The sequence below is a fragment of the Takifugu flavidus genome, chromosome 8 (assembly GCF_003711565.1).
Source record: "Takifugu flavidus isolate HTHZ2018 chromosome 8, ASM371156v2, whole genome shotgun sequence".
Lineage (NCBI taxonomy): Eukaryota > Metazoa > Chordata > Actinopteri > Tetraodontiformes > Tetraodontidae > Takifugu > Takifugu flavidus.
In genome coordinates this window covers 10,354,282-10,376,433 of record NC_079527.1, presented here as the reverse complement: position 1 = coordinate 10,376,433, position 22,152 = coordinate 10,354,282, and the positions used below count along the sequence as shown (strand labels likewise).

General features: G+C 47.0%; 1 protein-coding gene; it reads left to right on the top strand.

Moving 5' to 3' along the window:
• Positions 1-22,152, top strand: part of mafba (MAF bZIP transcription factor Ba) — a 49,390-nt gene that overhangs the window by 11,132 nt on the left and 16,106 nt on the right.

Sequence of the window (22,152 nt, the reverse complement as noted above, 5' to 3'; positions counted from 1 at the left end):
CTTACACCCCTCACAAGGAACTACAGAACCTCACTCCACATGAGAGATGAAGAGGAGGCCAAACGCTGGCAAGGCCAGACAATGCTTCCCCTGGCAGCAGCCAACCGGCGCCCCATCCCTCACGAAGGAACATTAAAGGGCACAAAGCAGGGAGACAATATCTCTTTTTTATGTAGAAGGTGTAAGTGGGGGAAAATAGCGATGAAACGCTGCCAAACTGTAGCATTCTGGAATGGTGGCACCGGTGTGTGGTGCACTTCCTGGCATGAATTCAATCCAATAATCTCTAAGAGGGTTAGGCATGCTCTAATCACTTGGACCCTAATGACGCCGAATGATCATGAATGAAGCATATCGGTAGCATAAAGACAACAATGACACAGGTTTGACACAGATAGATAGTGTCCCCTCGCTGTCTGACTACACTGGACAGAAAATATAGCATCGCTGCCGATCTGTTTCTGACATTACTCTTAAGCTTTCTACAGTTATTATGTGTTTCAGAGGATTTTTTTCTGCAGCGGTTTCTGGCCCGATGTTGACACAAATGGCGCGACTGGAACAGTTTTATTAACTTCAGATGGATGATTAACAGTGATTAAACTTGATGCGTATAGCCTGGACTGAACCAACAGTAATAAAAGATGTCCCACCACAACAAAGCGAGGCTTTTTGACATTTCATTTGTCATAAGCACAACCTGTATTTAATTCCACTATGACGACATTATAGCTCTGTTTCATTTAAGTGAGGCCTGCATTAAAGGAAATGGACATATGCTTTTCAGAGGGAGAGAATTAAATCTTTGGACCCACTTCTCTTTCTTCATTATCTATATATTTTCTCCCTCCCGTTAAAAGTGCGTTCTATGGAAACTGTGTGCTGTGTGTTGCTAGGCAAAGCAGAGACTAAAGGAAATGGCTGTGGTCAGACTGTAGTCCTTGAGAGGGAGGAAAACATGAAGAAGACAGACGGGCAGGAGAGGGGGAAAAATGGAAAAATACTTTGAATTTGAAAGATTCACCTCTGAGCATGTAAACACACGCATGAAGACACGCACGACGCGTGCAAGGACCGCTCTGGCGGAGGTAGCGTTTGTAACAATATGCTGGTGGGAATATGCCACTGCACGTTAATTCTCCCTTCACGCTTGTGTTGAGGAAAACAGAGCCTCTAATTGATGGTGAACAATCTGCTGACCCAGACTCAGCGCGAAGGATGTACACACAAATTAAAGACACCAGTGCACAACGTACGGAAATGGACGGTTTTCCTCTCATAATCAGGAAAACGAGAACTCCGGTAAGTGTTGTGGCGCGTCTGGCTGAGTCCTCCATCACAAGGAGGACACACGGCGAGCTGCAGTGTCCTTGGTTGGGTGGAGGTGCATTTAGAAGTCAGGCCATGTTTGTCAGGTTTAGATGTTAAACTTCTGGCCATCCTTTGCAACCCAGGCCAATACACACACACACGTGCCAGGGCTTAAAGGAAGCTCCGGGGAGACACAGCAATGCCTTTGTCAAGGCCAGATTTCCCATGTCTCCCTGCTCCAGCACACAGATAGATCATCCGTAGGCTGTAACCCGCTGCATGAAGGGCAAGTGCACGCACGTCAGGGAGGAAAACAGGGAGGGAGAAAGGGGCCGGAAAAGTGGGAACGAAGTGCATCTTTCCTTTCTCTCTGCACTTTCCCCTCGCCTCATGTCTCCATCTTTCCTTCTCCCCTCCTGCACTCCTGCTTTCCTCTCCCTCTCTCCACAGAGGAATCCAGTCTCTCCACTGGGAAGGAAGCGCTTTGAAGGTGATCCAGAACTGCGCTGCTCGCTGCCTCCTCTCTCCTCCCTATCTACCGCCCTACCCTTCTTGCCACCCCATCTACCCTCCACCCTCAGCGCCCACCCTTCAGCCCTCAGGGGGCCTGGATTCCGCTCAACTCAGGGAAACCATGCTCCAAATCCCAGTCCGTGCTTAGCCCTCCTGCCGCAGGCCTCACAGGCTGTCCCACTGCACCACAGACTGAGAGGTGGGAGGCCTGGCAGGGGGAGCGCAGAGGGGGGTACGAGGGGCAGGGGGAAGTGTGGGGTAAGGATGTGTTTGCTCACATTCATTATGGGCATTTGTGGCAGAGAGTGATTAGCAATGATGCCGCCCCTCTAGTTTACTCCAAATGTAGGTCTCATTGTCCTTCCTGGTCTTCTTCCCCTATCTTTGTCCCCTCAACGCAGTACTTTAGCTATCTCAGCATACTTATTTGAGTATTACTGTAAATCAGCTATTGTTATTTACTCTTCACACCTGACAACGAACACATCTGACTAGCTGACTATCACCTGTGTGCTAAAATGAAGAACGTCATGATTATAGACATTGAAGCTCTCCGAAGAGGTTCACGCCTACTTCAAATAGCCATTATCTCCAAGCACCTGGCAACCACGCTTAGTAACACACATCAAACACACCTTGATGTTAACAGGTGATGCCAGTTAGGCTAAAAAAAATACTAAAGGCCATGATTCAGTAAGTCCTGAGCTATGTTTACTAGATTGGGTTTGTAGGAACTAGACGACAGATAGCCTGGTTTTAATGGAAGAGAGATGCTAAATTGGGCTATTTATAGTTACATTATATAACAATAAATAATGAAAGGAGCCACTAAGTAAATCTTTATTTTAAGACTTAGAACTGTACATGAGTATGTGTACTTACACTTGAGTGCAAAAATCTGATGTTTTATTGCACCTCTTTTCTCTTCATTCCTGCCCATAAATGTTTATTTTCCATTTCATTTCATCCTCACGCCCCCCCTCCCTTTTCCATCCCACTTCCCCTCTCTTCCCGTCTTCCCTCCATCCCAAGGGCGCGCTCTTTGCGGACTTGCTGGACTGGTTTCTTTTGGCTCCCCTCGAACTCACAAACATGCAGTCGCAGGCCAACCTCACACTCAGACTCCGACCTCTTCGGTGTTAAAGGAGAGGTTCCTTTGCTCGGCCTCTTCAGAGTTAAGCAGGAAAGACAAACGAGTGACAGTCGGGGGTTTGTGCGGGGGGGGGGGGCTGGTAATAGAAAAAAGAAGAGAGGGAGTGAACTACTGGGATGTGCATTCCTTTGGCTTGCCTGGCTCCGGAGTGCAAAAAAAACGTGTTGCTGGCTGTTCAGTTTATTATCCCCGAGCCATATGGGTTGGCAAGCGCTCGGGGTGTGGTGGGATACATTTGTGTGTGTGCACATGCACGCCATTGTGTGTCAGGGTGAGTTAGACGGTGTGATTATGTGTACATTACAGCTTTTATGACCTACTGTACGCATCTGTGTGTGTTCTACGCCACAATAACCAGGGGAGCCGCACTTCCAGAAAACAGCTTTCAGCGGAACGTGAAGAGCTTCTGGTAGTCTTCACGCCAACAACCACACTTTCAAAATGAAGATGAAGTGTAGATTCAACGATATGAACGGCAGTTTAACTGTAAGCACAGAGACGTGATGTTTGCTTTGTTCAGCGCATGTGTTCTGTAAATTTGTAGAGGAGGAAAAAATGTAGGAAAAAATCCCTCTCCGCTCATTTTTCTTTTCCAGGTTGGCCTACCTGTGCATTCAAAAACTGCACGCTGACTGCAGGAAATCCTGGGTTTGTTGCCACAGTGGGCTTCAATTAGGCATCCTTTAAATTTCATTTCACTCCAGTACAGTGGTTGTTGTTTAAAAAGATCTAAATCAACATGATCAGGTCAGATTTCACTCTGCAACTAATGAGAAAAATGGCTAATTAGCATATCTGCCAAATGTTAAAAGTACCAAATGAGGAAATACACCCGTGATGCCAATATATTGTAGTTTGGTTTGTGGCTCAGTTTCTGGACTGGTGACCTGTGTGTAGCTTTTTTATTTGCTTAAATTTAATCACAGATTGGAGGAACTCTGGTCTCCGGAGTCAAAGTGCTGCTGTGCGCGAAGTTAAATCCTGTCAGGGTGGTGTGGCGCTTGATTTCCTCACAACAAAAATGCTCAGAAACTATTCTGCCCAGTCAGGAAATCAACCGGGAGACAGGGTTGTTATCAGCTATCCATAGTTAGAATTGTCAATACATTTTAAAACTGTGATAACAAGAAACAGAAGTCCAAGTCGTGGTTCCTTAAGTCTTCTCCTCTTTCCATCCTCATTGCGCTTTCTGCATTATATTCATTTTACCCTTTTAACATCCCAGCTGTGTGTACAGTGTGTGTGTGTGTGTGTGTGTGTGTGTGTGGTGTGTGTGTGTGTGTCTATGGCTGACGGTGCGTGCCATTTGTGTGTCTACGTGGAAGGAGCGAGCTATCTATAGCCAGCGTGTCCCCCGGGGATTTGAGCCTTAAACTCCATATTCATGACACATCACTGTGGGGATTAGAAGGGCATCATCAGATAGAGGGGCTTACGTCAGCGCGCACACACTCTGTCGCACACAGACACAAGTAAAATAACACCCGCGCACGCTCTGGGAAGCGCCACTGTCCTGGAAGGAACAGCGTGCACCCTTTCTAGGAAGTTCCAGTCTAGTAACAGAACCCTCCAGTCTTTTCCTTACAGTATCAGTGGTAATGTGTCAAATATCAAATGTTTTTGTCAGTTAAACTTGGGGCCTGTACGTTTTTGTTACTTTGAATACCGGTACATTTCTCTGCGGCTTGGGAGAGATTCCTTCTGAGGGTTGCATGGTTTCTTTTTTCCTGTCAGCTTTCCTTAATATAATGTGCATGTGTAAAGAAGGAGAATGTCTTAAACTGCACAGATTCCAAAGCCAGGACACATTGGGGCAACTCTGATCATGGTCTCGGACCGGCGACACACGACTGCGGACTGTTGACATGAGAACAGACCAAAATGTACAAGATGGTGGCAGAGTTGTTTAAGGCCAAACCTCATGTAAGCTGATCCGCGGGGCCAGGCGAGAGGGAGGGGGTGATAATACAGGCAGTATGGATCGCTGTTGTGATTTGTATGTCCATAGGAGTGTGTGTGTGTGAGTGTATGTGTGCATCCGTGTGTGTGTGTGTGTTCTTATCTCTCCAGGCCCACAGCAGCAGGGGCATCAGAGGAAGTGCAGCCTTTCCTTCCTGTGCCTTTCACACTGTCACAAAACACATGAGCCATAAAACTGTGTGGTTCCATCCAACATATAGAGAAGAGCAGAAAGGGGGCGGGTTGTCTGTGTACGTGTGTGTGTGGTGATTTAGCTGATTTTCTTGGCATTGGAGTTGTTTTCAGCTAGGAGAGAGAAGGGTAGCCATCGGTGATGATGTGGAGTAAGAGATGAGGTGAGTGGGGAGGAAAAGTGTCCTGAGCAGCAGCAGCAGCAGCAGAGGATTCTGGGACAGCAGAGCGTCGTTATTGGCCGGTATCCTCCACAAAGGAAGCCAAGGAAGGACGCTTATACCCTACATTCTGCACCTGGTGCTGGGCTCTGGCGGGCAGCCATCCTCCCGCTTCCTCGTTTACCTTGTGCAATCCATCTACTGGTGAGAAGCACCTCAGCCTCCCTCAGTCCCAGAGATGTCACAGCGCATCATTCACACCGGTTTGTGCCCACTGAAAAATTGAATAATTACAAGACGTTCACACAGCCGCACATTGGGTTAAAAAAAGAGGGAAAAAATGTCAGCGGAGCTAACCATGGGGAAAAAACAACAGAATTCTAAATGAAAGCCTTTATTAAACATTAAAGTCACACTTTACAAGAGAAAAAAAACATATTCTCAACAGAAAATACTGAAAAATCTGTTGTCTTTACTTTACTCCCTGTAAAATGACAAATAATCCCATGTCAGTGAGACAAACTGTCGAGTCTGAAGCGTTAAATGTGTGTCCACTGAAAATGACAAACTTCCATTTAAAAAAAATTGTTTTAGGCAAAATCTGCTTCAGAAACTAATAAAAACCAGGCTACAGAAAAGGAGCCCTGGATGACCTGGTGAGACGTAGATGATGTTTGGAGGTCAGGGGTAGCTGCAGTAGCTGTATGCGGCACCCACACGCCCGTGTTTGGATTTACTTGAAACTGTCACCACCTTGTTCCCAAAACTAACCTCACGTATCCTTTGTGTCAAAGCCTTTCCATACACTCTTCAGACATTTACAAGGGTTGTGTTTGCTCAGAAAGACCTGCAAATAATCCATTATTAAAGGAGATTAAAGCCCTTTCAGGAAGGATGACATCACCAGGAAAAGCTGCATGTAACCCATATGTCTGAATATTTACCTTTTATACTGCAAACAGCTTCCAGGACGGAGCGCAGAGCAGACGCCATGTTGACATCTATATGGGCAATATGGATGCCTGACGGTGGTTCTTGTGATGGCACCAAATCATTCTGACAGGTCCGATGTTCGGGAAGGATTCTGAGCACCTACAAAGAGGCCCCGCCCACATCCACACACCTCACACTCAAGCCGTCGGCGCTACCTCCGATATTTGTGAACGCCGTGAACGCTCTCCTGCTGTTTGATGCACGTGTGAACAGATGCAGAGAATGAGATTCTCCCGAGGAGGAGGAGGGTGCACCAGCACGTGAGCAGGAAGGAAAACCTTCCATGGTTTTGGACGCTGTTGGGATCACACACCTCTGTTCTCACAGTGGTTTAGAAAACAGGGTGGATTTGGGGTGAATGTGGTCCCAGGTGAGCTGACACACACACACACACACACACACACACACACACGGTTGCTTCATGCAGTACTGCTGTGGGCTGGGTGCCAAACCACTTCATTTCAATTTCTAATCTGAGGCCTGACTTTGACCTTTCAGCACAAAAGAAGTTAAAGACTTAATCTCTGCTCCGCTTTCTTTTCCTGTCTGTCACTCTCTGTCAACACACGCTCATCATTTCCTACATCACCCAAATTTTTCTTTCAGATCTGTGCACGCTGTCAGACCATCCGACAGCCAAAGCCCTCCTCCCCATCCCGTGATTCATCCCAGTTTACTTCCTGTTTTCCGTGGCTTCTACAGTGCGTTTCCTGTCCCTGTGATTGCGGCAGAATGTCAACTTTCCTCGTTTCGGGACACTGACACGTCTGTCAGAGAAACATGTGAGCGCGTTTTCACTCCGCCGTTAAACTGTCAACGCTGATTGTGTGAAACGCTGGAAAAAAAAGTGTGGCTGAAGGGAAAGTGAGAAAAACGCTGGTTGACAACTCAGTCTGCGTTCATACGGAGCACATGTTAGCAACAATTATAGATTTGCACGGCGAAACTGCATAGTCAACATGCAGGATGATTTCCAAAATACCAAAGAGCGCTGATGGGTTTGATATCTACTATCATTCAGTGCACAGTGCTTCATTTAGAAGGTAGCGTGAAGCTCGGGGCTACAGCAGAAGTGTGTGAGTATCAAATAACCCCCAAACCTCCACCAACAGAAGAGAGGGAGAAGAAAAGATGAGTGGGAGGAGAGCGGAGGATGGAGAGGGCAGACATGGAGGGGGGGGTTCCAAAAATCTGTCAAGGTATTTCCTTCAGCAAACATAGAATGTTGGAGACTTTACAGGAGAGAGGTGTGTGGACACACACATCACACGCATCAGATCCAAGTTATTACACTGAAAACACACACAAGTGGAACTTTGATTCAGGACGCCCTTTGATTGGGTAGGTCTGATGTTTCCCTGGGAAGCATCTGGTATCTGCAGCTGCATGAACACACACACACACACACACACACACACACACACACACACACACACACACACTCACCTAAGCAGGCCTCCAAATTATTCGTTCATTTGGTCAACGTCTCTTCGCTCCTCAGTCTCCATCCATTAGCCTGCATGTTCTCACATGAATATCAACACACCTATGCACACAGACGTGCATGCAAACATGCACCTACTACGTCCCACTGCTCTCTTTTTACACCAGCTGTAGTCCAGCAAGTGTGTTTACACAGCCTCTAGAACTGTCAGAGAGAGAAAGAAAGAAAGGTACCAGGGTTTAATTCATAAAACAGCGCGCAGGATTCAGACCATGGTGCGCGCCAGAATAAGGCTGAAAAAACACAGTCACACACTAACAGACACACACTGTACATGCATGTGCACCAACTGGGTCTGTTGGTACAGTGAGGCTGCAAAGGAAGATGAAGAACAGGCCTTTTTTAAATGGGGGGTAGAAATAAACTCCTCCATTTATTCCCTCCCTGCATCGAGGTTAGCAGGGGCCCCCATCTGTAATGCAGTGTTACACACAAGTTTCACAACAGCAGGCATATCTTTACCACTTCACTCGTTTCAAAGGGAACGTAACGTAATTCATCATTTTTACTTCAGTTTTTATGGCGATCCTGACCTGCAGTATGATTGGGCCTCACAAGTGAGACGCACGAGTGTGTGTTTAATGCAAACTGTACATTACTACGTCCCCTTTTTTTATTTGATCTGGTGTCGATTTAGCGCGTCATTATCTGTCTAACTCATTTCCTTAACTTGCAAAACTCTTGTACGATTCATCAGTTTACACAAAAATGACCGCCCACTTCTCCGTTCTCTCTGGAAGAGGAAAAGAGGAAGATCAGAATGTAAAGCAACAGTCAACATTCAAGCCAACAATCCAAGCGGTGGGAGGCCGAGAAGAAGGCGGGAAAGAGGAAAAACGGTGGCAGCTCGGGCAAAGTGAGGTGGAGGTCATGGATGCCAACATGCCGTCCTGCCGGCATGAATGAAGCTCAGAGATTAAACGGCTTCAGATACCGGCACAGTTTCTACACCCAGTCTGTGTTTTATCTTTTCCACCTCTGACTCTGGACTCAAGGCGATGATGTTCCCTTTATAGTGCTGTGAAAGCGAGAGAGAGGCCCTCTGTACTGATAGTGTGTCTTTTCCTGTGTTGCTGCCATGGTTGTGACTAAAGTGTGTGCTCTCTCCCTTGGCTGGATGTCTAGAAGCAACACATATTTGTTCATCTATGGTTAAGGACTATATTCTGATTCAAAACTGTCCAATACGTTCCAGATAAAGTGTTAAAAATAGCCATTTTCATGCTTGCACAGCAGACATACACTAACAGAAAAAGTACATCTCCGCCAGCATAACTTCAGTAATTTGCCTCTATATATAATCACACTCGTGCATTTTGAAACCATGATTACAGAGGCGGAGTTTGACATTTTGGGTAAAAGGTTCTCAGAACAGGTTGTTTTGCTAGCAGTGCTGGGGATCCACCATTTTGAGCAATACCAGCAAGACGCCACAATGTGGAGAATAACTGCGCAAGATGGTACAAAATAACAAATAGGTTTAGACACACTGACAAACATATTTTATTCCACTTGTCCTGTGACAGAAACAGAGATGGAATGAAAGTACGACACTGAGAGGTGGCGGGATGGAGAGAGCAGTAATTGTGCTCTAATGAAACATAAACAGTGGAGTCTGAGGGAGTGTGTCTGGGCAGGGCCTCGGCTGGCCTAAAGGCTCTGCTCGCCTAGTCCCTTAATTACGACCATGGAGGTCAGTCACGCCTCCTCTAACCCGTCACCAAATACTTTTAAGTATTGTAAATAGTGTTGTGTGTGTGTGTGTGTATGTGTGTGTGTGTGTGTGTGTGATTGTATGTGTGTGTCCAGTGTACATCAGAGGAAAAACAGAAGATTCTGTCTGTGTGGGAACCGGGTGCCGTCATTCCCCGTCGATCAGTGGCAGCACCAACTGCAGATGCCCACCTGTCTTTACTGTCACCGGGGGTCACATTCACTAGAGGAGCCTCCTAACCTTACTTTCACCTCCTTCCTCAGGCAGGAAAAGTGCAGCTGTCACATATGTCTGTACTGGTGGCCATGCTCGGAGTAATAAACTGTAGAGGCGTGATCCTCTGCTTCCTTCCAACCCCCCACCCCTCGTCCCCTGTCCCCCAAACAGGGGACAAATCTTAAATGGGCGGAACAAATTTCCAATTATTCCCAGAAATGTTGAGGTTTCTTCCATAATCTGGTTGCATGCCCGTTTACTCGAGGCAGGTGCGCGTGTGTGCACGTGCGCACTTGCGGCCGGTGGCGGTTTATCTAACAGAGGGGTATTCCCAGCCAATCAGTCTGCCCACCAAAGCCAGAATAACTAACCTCAAAGTCTGGGTGGCTGGTTTGAACTGTGCTGTCAAGGTCCTAATCAGTCAGCACATTACACGCATTACGGTAACAGCAAGGGGTGTGTGTGTGTGTGTGTGTGTGTGTGTGTGTGTGTGTGTGTCTGTGTGTGTGTGTCCAAAAAGACATGTTTATTTGTGTCTTCCCTTTCTTTCTCACCCTGCTTTGCTTCCCCCTCTCTGTATTTCTAATTCTTGGGAGCTGACAGGTGAGAAAGGACACTGTGACCTTTGACCTCCCGTGTCTTAACCTTGAATCATCAGCTGGGCTGCTCAGGGTGGCCGAATGAGCTGGCCTGACCTCAACCCTAACAGTGACCCAGGGTCACAGCCAGTTGTTATTTCCCAGCAGTGCTCCACACGAGCCCGGGAAAATGACTCGGGTCCCTGAGTCATTGGGGCTCGAGAGCTCAACATTTAACTGTTGTAAAGTGAGAAGTAAAACATGAGAAAGTGGAATCAATTGCTCAAAATGAAGATTTTGAAAAGGTGAACGTAGCAGCCACAACTGGGTCTAAAAAGTTGTGCAAAGTGCCTCCGGTAATTGCATGTTTTCTCCCCACACACCTGTAATTACCCCCTGCCTACCTCTCATCTCTGAGACGTCAACCATAATGAAGTGCGGCTTTAATGATTTACAACCTCTTAGCGTTGACACAAACAGTCGCGGCAACAGACTTCGAAGTGGCATCGTGTCCTTTCTGGAGGAAACCCTGGTAAATGTGGATCCTCGGCACAGATTGGTGCCTTTTTGAAGAGGTCAGCGGTGACGTGGCGGCGCGCGGAGAGCTAAAACCGTGCATTATCTCGCCGCCCCACTTGTGATGAGGAGATAAAATGAAAAGTGTTTGTCCTTTGATTTATTTACATTTGTCCTGACAGACTGACTGAGTGCGCCTCCCAAGGACGGAACTTTGAGTGCAAGTGAGAAAGTGAGCGTCTATGGGTTGATTTGCATAAGTAGACCATTGGTTGGTAATGGAGGCGTTTTGTTCCGGCGTTAACAAGGTGTCTCGCTGGGGCTTTCGTTCATCCCTTCCTTCCCGCCGTCCGCTGACTCTGACGTCCAGGCAATCAACGCTGCATTTGGGCTCTCTCTTTGTGTGATTTACGACCTCCCAGATTCATTTAAAAGCCATTGTTCTCTTCTGACGGATACCGAGGCCCCCTCTGCTTCCACACAGGCCACACACACACTCACACACACACTCACACACACACTACACTGCCACCGCTTACTTTATCTCTCACTCACTCACCCACTTGCTCAATCACTCAACACACACACACACCACAGAGCCCATCTATCATAGAGCGGCACAGGGGGAGATTGTTATCCTGGTAACTGTATTAACCCGCACATCCCCAACACCGGCTGAATTAAGAGTGAGGGAGAGGAGTAGGACTCCAGATGAAGAGGATCAGCAGGGTGCAGGAGCTTTGAGAAGCACAATAAAACCAGTTCGGGGCACCTTTATCCCCGTCCATGCCTTCATTAATAACCGTCATCCTTAATGAAAACGACGGTCCCCGTCCCGCTTTCCCCTCGCTCGCTTCGCGTTGGAGGACCGTCAATGAGGCATCCGTAAATGCGCCGGGACACACCTGTGCTTCATTAAGGCTGCAGATGGAGGGAGGTGGGATGGATGGGGGGGTAATTTAGAGAGCAGAGGTTTTATGAGAGTAATCATCTCCAATAAGACCTGCTCAGGAATCTCAAACCCCCGCCCTGCGCTCGTACAAGAGCCTCTAATGTGCACCGCACACGTGCATTTGCACCTTCTTAACCACCCTCTCTGATGGTTCTGTTCATTCCGGGGTTTAATAAGAGACAACGGCATTTTAATCTCATTGCTCACAAGTGGACAACTTGTATTAATTCTCAGAGATGAGGACGTGCCGGCCGGCCTCCCACAGCGCCGTCAGTATTGAGTTACAGCCTCCGCTCGGCGTTTGTGTGGGAGATTAACTTCGCTCCGTGAGTTCACGTTGGAGGGGAGTGACCTGACAATAGAGAACTTAGCAGAACTAGGAATAAAAGTTTTTATCACGCAGCAGCACGTGACAAACCAAAACTTCCATCAAAAGCCAAAGCAATTCAGAGAGGAAGATGGGTGACTGATTGATTGGTTTTATTTTCAAGTGCCCTGAGTGGTCCAGACAGTTTTTAACTCGTCTGAAGGACATGATTAAGCACAGAAGTAAAGGTTTCCTGCAGCCAGGGGTCATAGATGAAACACCCGGAACACCCCCCGATCTTCAGCGATCGATGCAGCAGTAGCTGCCCTGGGTGCCAAACCCTGCCAACCAGTCCAGCCAGTGGAAAAAGACCGTTACCAGGCCATTGAGCGAGGTAACTTTTGGAACAAATGTCACCACTTTTCAATTGACTTCATCGATTCTGGCTGCTTTCGCTCAGTGTTGTTTGCACAGTAAAACTTACAGGACTCACCTGAGCGCTCTGAGATCAAGCTTCCTCCAAACCTTCACCTTTCTGATGACACAAATCCCTTATACTTTCTTTCCATCCATTCATCTCCCTGGGTGGAGCCTATCCCAACTGCAACGGTCCAAATGACAGCAAAGTGTCACCAGGGGATTCGAACCCAGAACATTTAGCAGAACTAACAGCGCTGCATCATGGCCAATATGGATGGATGGATGGATGGATGGATGGATGGATGGATGGATGGATGGTGGATGGATGGATGGATGGATGGATGGATGGATGGATGGATGGATGGATGGATGGATGGATGGATGGGGAGCTACAGCATATTAGCAGCAGTTAACACTCTTTATTTGATCCTAGCTTTAATCAAAGCCAGACTAATGACATAAAACTCCAAATGTTTCTCCGTCAGCATTTACAGTCGGTGGCAAACACACATTAACACAATCCACGACTTTACTGGTGTAAATGCAAAACAAATGCGGCGAAACCTGGAAGGATCCAGACAGGTTCTCTTTATGCAAACATTCTGAAAATATGAGGGGAAAACACTTTTATTCCCACATTATCGAAAACAACGTTTCAAACGGTGTTGTTTTAACCATCATTTACAGTAAATCGGCCTCCGTCTGTGCCTCCTGGAGCCGTAACAGCATTTGTCAGCTAAAATACGGTGGGGAGACTGCAGGCAAATATCCCGTAAGCGCGGCCTTAGCACTGCTGGTTTTAGGTTAAGAGGGATGTTGACAGCTTTTTGGACAGCTCGCGCTCTGCTCTGACAGGCCAAGAGTTATTATCTAACCTGAGACAGCCCCGGTGGCACTGCTCAGTCCTCAGACTTGCTCAGTTTGAAGTGTTTTTGAAGGCAGGCAGAGAAGGGCAGCGAGTCATCAAGTAGATTTACCGTGTCAGTGTGCAGCTGTGTTTGTCAGCGCCGCCCCGGGCTCCCCAGCCTTACCCAGCCTGTGTGATTATGCTCAACACTCCTCCCATACTCTGCCCTCTTCTTCCTGTTTGCCAACAGGCGCACACAGCCTCACCTGTGAGAGTAGCAGCATTCTGCACCCACACACTGTCAAAATTCCTTTTCTCAAATCAGAAATCCATTGACGAGAGCCCAGTCAGAGCCGTGTGAGACTCTGAGCCCAGACTCTCTTCGCTGGTCTCTCTTACATGTGAAACACGCCGGGTGGGTGTTAAGCCAGAGCAGTTGTCAGCGTTCTCACTGCAGGTGCCCGGGCTCAGGTTGGTTTTAAGGGATTACAGGGTAGAAGAGCCGCGATAAATACAGTCTCTCTCTCTCTCTGGGGGGGGGGGGTTGATAGGGAAAGAAACGGGTTCACGGTGAATGCAAGAAGTGCGAATGCTCTTGTTTGCTTTTTCCTGTAGAATGAATGAATTCCCACCCCGTCCATCACTCCCCACCTTATGCTAAAGCGGATGTTCACCCCCCCTCCCCCTCCCATTTAGGAACTTCTCTCTTTATTTGTACAGATCGCTGGCGCTTGATTGTCCCTGTGGAGACTTCACGGTGATGCAGTGTGCTTCAGCTGTGGTCCCAAAGTCAACTGGAGGCCTATAAAGGTATCATTCACTGTCAAGAGCTAACCGTTCATGCGCACCTCTGTGGGGCAGCGACAGAGGCTTCGCTACAGGCAGATTTATGGCTGCACGCAGGCGCCACCAGCAGCCCTGCACCACGGCCACGACATGCATGCTGCTGTATGCACGTCGCATTGTCCAAAATGATGTCCACAACCTCAACTGCTCTTAACGTCATTCTCAGAAGCCGTGCTTCCCTAATCATCAAAGATTTTTGTACCCTTGTATCATTACAATATGCTCATATTGTAATAATTGAGTGAATGCAATATGAAAGCACAACTCCATAAGACCCAAGTGGTATCTTGTGGTATATCCTTAAACTTTTCCTACTTTTTTGGATGGTTAGCTCTTCATATCATTGGCAGGTAGATTTTTAATCTTTGAGTTGAGTTCTGCAGGGTTGTTTAATATAAAGACACACACACGCACACACACACACACACACAACACAGACACACACACGCGCGCGCACACTCTTCTGCTCAACCAGCATGGCCTCCCCCTCCCCCAAAGCTAATGACTAAATAAACAGCCTGAGGTCTGCCCCACTGTGGGAACAGTCAGGGGAACCTTAGTGTGTGTATGAGTGCTTCTGTGTGTGCATGAGCGTGTATGTGTGTGCATGCCTGTGTGTGTGTGGGTGGGCGGGTGTGTGTGTTTGTGAATACAAGCGGGTAAGAAGAATGCAGGGATGACAGATAAGTTAATCATAAAGCAACAACTGTAATATTTCTGAAGTCTCCACTTGGGGACGGAGCCTGTTGCTGTTTAGCTTCCACCCAGGATGTTTCGGGTCAGCTGGGTTATCTGCTACAGGGATGCGCTGATTACAGCTCCATTCACTTCAAGTGTGCGACAGTGAGCGGGAAGGGGAAGGGTCAGGTAGCTCGCAGCAATAAAATCTCGTAAGTGTCTGGGCTAATAGCTGCGCAGAGCAGGAAAGTCAGACCAAATGGGATGCAGCATGTTGGCTGACACCCGAAGAAGCGGTTTGAACAAGAACCAACTGTGCTGTTCATCATTCACCAACCGTGTTGCTATCGTGCACATCCACTTGTCATTATCCACATTTTGAATTATTGCATCGGTCCCGATTGATAGGATCTCCAAACAGCACATCCCATTATTCTTTCATCTGTACGAAAACAATATAAAACAACTTAGTTCTTCCGTGCTTCACCTCAGTGGAGGTGGATTTAAGCACCTCTGGGTAATTGGTGTGTGTAGACACACATCCACGGGCCCCTGCCCTGACAGTGAGATAAGTAGGCCACGACTCTGAATGGTGGCAGTGTCATGTGTTTGATGTCAGTGTGGATCCGTGTACAACACGCCCCACTGCTCAGCTCCAAACACGCCGGCCGGGTCCCAGTTTAACATTTCAGCACGCAAAGACTGGGAGAAAGCGCACAGGGAATTTTCACGGCTCAATGTCTATCAGCTGGTCTCATCTGATGAGATAACTTCTGAATTTATGGCTAAATATCGCAACAAAATACAGATGATTCAGATCATCAAAAGCGATGCATTAACCTCTTGAGACCATAGTAGCACAATTCACCTTAAATCCAAATAACCGTCTAGGTCTCTAAAGATCCTTTATGATGTTATTTCTGTTTTTCTGTAAAAAAGCTCTCCCGATATCTTGGAATATTCCCAGCAACTTGTTTGTTTTCAAACGTTTGCTTGAAGGCAGCAAATATTCCAACTGTTTCCCTGTAAGACGTGAGCGCTCATGACGTCATGAAGTGTGTATTACCAAACTGAGCAAAATTATCTCCGGAGAGTTTTCCTGGTCGTATTTTAGCACACACACACACACACACACACACACACACACACACACACACACACACACACACACACACAAACACCGGAAGCAGGCCTCCGAACGCGAGATGTTTACAGATGTAATTCCTGAGAGACGGTGCGTTATGGGGTAATCCGTGTAAACAAAACAGAAGTCTCCTGGGATATTGCAAGACGGATCCGCGGCTACATTACAGACATCAGTGTTGCCATCATCATTATCAATATTGATATCAGAATCATTGAAGATGGTAGATGATTAACTTGAGAAACAAACAAGCAGATAATTAATTTACAGCCTGAGCTTGTATAGTAGCACCGTTCGGCTAATGTGCGTGCTAAAATTGCTAACTTAAGACATGTATTAATGAATATATTAATATATGCACAGCATTTATAATAATGCTGAAGATAATGGCTATCTATAGGTTTTCTCTGGGTGTATGGAAGTATGATATACAACTATTCATGCAGCTCCAACATTTTGTCATCACGTGGAGGAGACAAAACTCCAAAATCGTGCACATGTGTGACCCTAAAGCAACAAATCATACCATGGAAAAAAAACAAAACAGATTTCAAATATCAACCTGTGACCCGGTCACATAGATTTATTAGAACCAGAACAAAGCGTGGACAAGGATCACAAGAAACATATACAGTACATCTATTAAACGTTCAAAGGATTCCCATCTATATTGGCCCCTCAGAAAGAGCCTTTTATCTAAACCTGGCTTAAGCCTGCCGTTGCGTCCATACCGTGTCCAAACATTAGCAATGTCATTGCTGTTGTCACTGGTGCCCACTCTGGGGATCTCTCAGCTCCTTATGAGATTCAGTGTCAGCGTACAGAAGGTCAGCGAGCTGGTCTTAGCCAGAGCCCCCAGAACAGAGCTCCAATGCAATTGCAATGCAATTATTCCATGTAAATCAATGCTTGCAGAAAAGTTGACTGGGATCCATCCCATGGTCATGTTAGATGCAGTAAACATTCAACGACACGAGCCCCCCCCCCCCCCCCCCCCACCCCCACCATCCTTCCCAAATCAATACTTAATGCTAACAGTGTCTTTTTCTGCAGCATCAATGCCGGTTTTGCCCCCTTGATGTGCACGCGGTGCCTACGCATGCATTGGCAACATGCATTAATGCACATATGTGCTTTACAAGAACACATCCACAGGTACACGTGGGGGCAGCGTGCCGGCTACATAAACGCTGCGTCGGGAGAGTGCTTAGGCAGCACAGCACAGCACATTCTCTGTCAGTGTCCCAGTGAATCGGGCTTTATGGCAGGGTGTGGCGGGGCAAGGTGAGGTGCAGAACAATGATTGTTTGTTTGTTGTTGTTTTTTATTAGCAGTCATAATTGCTCCCCCTCCCCTTAAAATGGCTTCCAGACACTCGATCGAGCAGGTCGGCACACACCTGCACACACTTATGTTGCCACAAGAATGTATCCACGCTCCGGCAACATGCCAATGACGGGAAGATGTGTGTTTTTTCCCTCTCAAATTCTGGAAATTAGGGCCGTGCTATCTGTTGTTTTTAGCTTTATATAAAATATTTTCGACGAGAGAATGTTTATGACTTTCTGAGTTCTTAAAGTTTTCAGGATCTGGTCATTATTCAACTCGCACGACTGTTTTCACATGAAGGAAAGGTAAAGACAGGCAGGCTCCAGAGTGTAATTGAACATGTAGCTACACCACCACAGGGAGTTGGCAGCGCCTGGGGAAAAGAGTTGGCTCCCCCGGAGAGGCCTGGAGTCAGACCAGAGCGAGCTGTGCCAGCCACTGAAACAGACACACAGCACCCCCTCTCCCGTCTACCTCCGCCCTCGACTCCTTCAAACAACAACCTTCTGCTTCGCTGCCCTTTTTTTTTGATGCATCCTTGATCAAATCCCCCCCCCACCACCACCTCTTTAACCCCACCTGAAAAATTGGGGGTCAATACTCAGACAGGCGCGTATCAAATTACGTTACAAGGTGTTTTCAAAGTTCCACGAGAAATTACCTGTGGCCGTTTTCCAGGTCCCAGTCAGTCACGTGTGTGCAGGAGTGTGAGAACCGTGTTGCATCTTGTCTGATCGGCAGCGCTGCTAAAACCAGCGTCTTTCACCCACAAAGCTCTAAACACGGATGCCAAAGAGCAGCAAAACAAGTCATCACGTCGCCACGCGCAGGACAAGACACTAATGCATGTGAACGTAATAAAACGCAGCACAAGTGTGCAAACATACGTGCGCACAGACAGACCTTTTGTGTAAAGCGGTGGCCAGTTTGGGGAAAGTGGAATAGCGGTCTCATTTGGGACGCAGTTTTTAACCATAACAACAAGCCAAGCACCATCAGGTCTGCAATAGAACCCTTTTTTTTTAAGCGGGGACAAATCCAAGGGGTTCAGGTCGTCGTGCACTTTGGAGTTGAGTGTAAAACACATGAAGGAGCAAGCGTGGGTTATGCCAACAGCGGGCTGGTATTTACACATTTCCCATGTACAGTGTCCTCTTTCACAAGTCCTCTTTGAAGAGTCTTACATAAACAGGCTCCTCTGGCAGCGGCCCAGCTCTGGCCAACCCTGACCGGGGGCAGAAAATGTGCTGCATGTTTGAGTGGGCTTTTTCCAGGTGGGGCGAATGCATCCGTCCATGTGAGGCGTCGGGCGTCGAGTCTGGCGTTTCTGCGGCAAACTGGCCGACAGCAGGGGGGGAACGCAACCGGGTTCGAGAGCAAACGTGAAGCCGTAAGATTGCTGTGACAGGGCAGGACGTGACACGCAGCCCGCTCCGCAGAGACACTCCCCTCAAAGACAAGTTAAATCAACACCTGCCGTGGAAATGTTGTCCTTCCTTCCATCTCTGCTTTCCCACTTTGTTTCGATTCGTCTAGTATTTCTCCCTCTTTTCTGCAAGGCTGCGTAATGAGGCCCCAACTGTAATTGGGGCAGTCGTGTTATTTTAGGGTTGGAGAGAGCAAAGTAATTACCCCACCCCCCCACCCCTCCTCCCCCTGTACTGTATATACGAAAGGAGAGTCAAACATATCTGGGTTGCATGAACGGTCTTGTTGAAAACCTGTTGGAGAAAGAATAAACTTTAGTTTTTAATATAAAAATAAAGCCTGTGATTGATTCCCACATGTAGGACAACAGATGCATGCGCGCTGTTTCCTCTCTGCTTTTACGGATGTCAGTTCTCTGTGTTCTTTGTCCAGCATAATGCTAAAAGTGCACACACCACTGACTCCATTCTAACATAAAAAACCCTCATCTGCAGCCTCTTAAAGGGCTCTGCTGTCCAGCTGTCTTCAGGGGGGAAGTTGCTCAGCAGCTTCCAGAGTTGCGAAACTCCACTACCTCTTTGCGCGTTCATCAGCTGCATCCTGTTGATGAGCTCTGCTCCAACAACGTGACGATGACTCGCGACCCATTTCGGCTCCAAACCGCTTCACGGAGGGGAACGCTGGGATGGCGATGCGTGAAACATCTCAGCAGCTCAGCGACACCGAAAGCGTGACGGGGCAGAAACGTGGTCGCGTGCTTCAGTCGTGACAGAGCAGAATTACTGCACTGAAACAAATTGTGTTCCCTCACAGCTCGTGTTTAAGGGTAAAACAAAAGAGTTGAATTGGCAGGCCGTTACTGTGGCAACAGCGAAGAATTTTTAAGGTACAAGGCCTTGAATTCGAAGTGGAGCGAGCAGACAGTGACATAAAAGCTGCTGGCGCATGTGTTTACACTGCAGTAGAAGAAGCTAAGCTCCACGATCTGGCTTGAGAAGCAGCAGCAGCAGCTATAAAACAGTAAAAAGAACATGTTTTTTACTTGTCGTCCATTATTGTTGCGGTGTTTTCCATCACTGCAGCTACAATAAGGATTAAAGAGTTTGTGGGCTGCAGCTCATCAAGGCCCTCGCTGATCTGTTCTCTAGTTTCTATCTTCCATCCTGCGCCGGAAAAGAGAAATGCTAAAATAAACGTCCATCTGGGATTTATAGAAAGCTACTGAACAAAACGCACCGACAGCCAAACACAAAAGGAATCAACATCACATGACTTTCCACACTCTTGGCCCTTTTTCCAATAGTAGTGTCGACTCTGCTGGGATGAGCCTGTGGCACAAATTGGCCCTAGGGCCGCAGACTTTTACAGAAAAAGGAACTAAATACGAGAAAACAACGTTGGTCAAGAATAAAAAATGTTCATGTCAATCTCATAATGTTACATTTTAATGGGTTTCACCTGCTGAAAGGTCGCTGTTTAACAAATTTGTGTTTAATAAACAAAAGATTCATGAACGCAAAGGTTAAAGGTAGCAAAGCCGATGCTTTGCTACCTTTAACCTTATCTGTCCTTATCTGTCTTTAACTCAATGACAGATAATCTGGTCCTCCCACGCTGTTTGGCAGCAGCTACTCTGGAGAACCAGTGAGGTAATGATTTACTGCACCAAGACTTCCTGTCCTTCTGGTGCTCAGAGGTGATATCATCACAGATAACGTCGCATTATGCATGACCTCACTTTTCCAAGTCTTATAGAGGTAGCTGTACGTGGTGTCGCACATGTCGATGAATTCGACGTGTGATCGGATTAATCTGGGCTGAACATGTGGTGACAGGAATGATGTCACACACGCCACAGGATGAGCATAAGGGACCCACGGTAGTCATGTGACCTCACCATCGACGCCACTTACGTGCTCAAGCTTGCAGAAAATGCTAAAACGCAGGAATCCCCCTTCTCAGAACAGTTTAGTCCTTTTGTAACCAGTAAAGCTCATGTATGACAGTTGCGATTCATTATCCAGGAATAATGGGTACAAACTTTTGGCTTTTTTTCCCTTTCAGTTCTGATGAACGAAGAAAGGAGAAGATAACTGGTGACACAGTGTGACACACTAAGTTGATGAGAAGAAAACAGCTCTCTTCTTTCTCGCTACCTTCTTCCTCATTCTGACCCTGACTCACATGGAGACTGAGCAACGGTTAGCCTCTGTTACGACATCGAAACTGGACACTGGTACAGACGTATTGTTTCGGTGGAAGAAGTAAGAAAAAAAGTAGAGAAATGCACTCAGCGTTTTGTTCAGGCGGATCAGGTCAGTTCTCACAGGATGGGGCTGACAGTCACGTTCTCTGAATCTGAACAGAAAAAAAGGACTGTGTGAACTAATGGAAAGAATGACCAAGCATTAATAGTATAATGATTGAAGGAAAGAAGAGGAAAAGAAAGTAGCAGAGAGGTCATTAGACTGTCCGGCTTGTAAATAAAAAGCAGGAAGTGGACCTCTCCATACTATTCGGCGCCAACTGGTTCTTAAGAACCCTAAAATAATAACCTTGTACTACTTTTATATTGGTTTTTGCATTACTGCAACCAGAGGACAGTAAGAACCCTCAACAACCATTTGAACATATGTAGAAGCTGTACATTAATGATGCAGAGTGCTGTAAAACATGCCAACATTAAGCCAGTTTAGACTCCAGAATATAGCTGCAATAAGTGCTATGCAGTTCTAAAATGCAATTAACTCCATTAATGGAAGAGTTAACAGGAATCTGGAGCAGTTGGGATATTTAGGTTGGAATTTAAAGTCCTCTGGGAAAACCATCAGACAATAAATAAAATCAGAGCGTGCAGAGCCAATCTGACATGTGTGCAAAAGAAGTCAGACATATATTTGTCTCAGAGGTGGTCTGTGATTGTGCACCTCAGCTGAGTGATTTACAACACACTCATGCTTCCCAAGCACACACACGTTCTCCTGGTTTGTTTAGCTATCTTTGTGGGCCCTTACATGTTTTCTTAACCCTAAACGTGACCTCCACTTTACCTTCCACTGAAACTCAAGTCTTGACCATGAAATGTAATAATAAAGTGCAGAGACCAAAAAAATTAGCTGTAAAATAATGGCTGGTCCCCACAGTGCAAGTGAAATCTCAAGTTAACATGCAGAAACACCCACGCACACACATACGCAGACATGCACACACCCACGTCTCCATAGGTCTATTACATGAAAGCTGATGAGGAAGGCTTCCTTTCACTTCCCTCAAATAAACAAGGCCTTGGCGATGTGCGTGCGCGGACGTATGCGTGTGTGCCCGAGCCAGTCGCCATGCGAGGGCCTATTAGGGCGGGGTGGGTGAACGGCCATGTCTGTGGTTTCTGCAG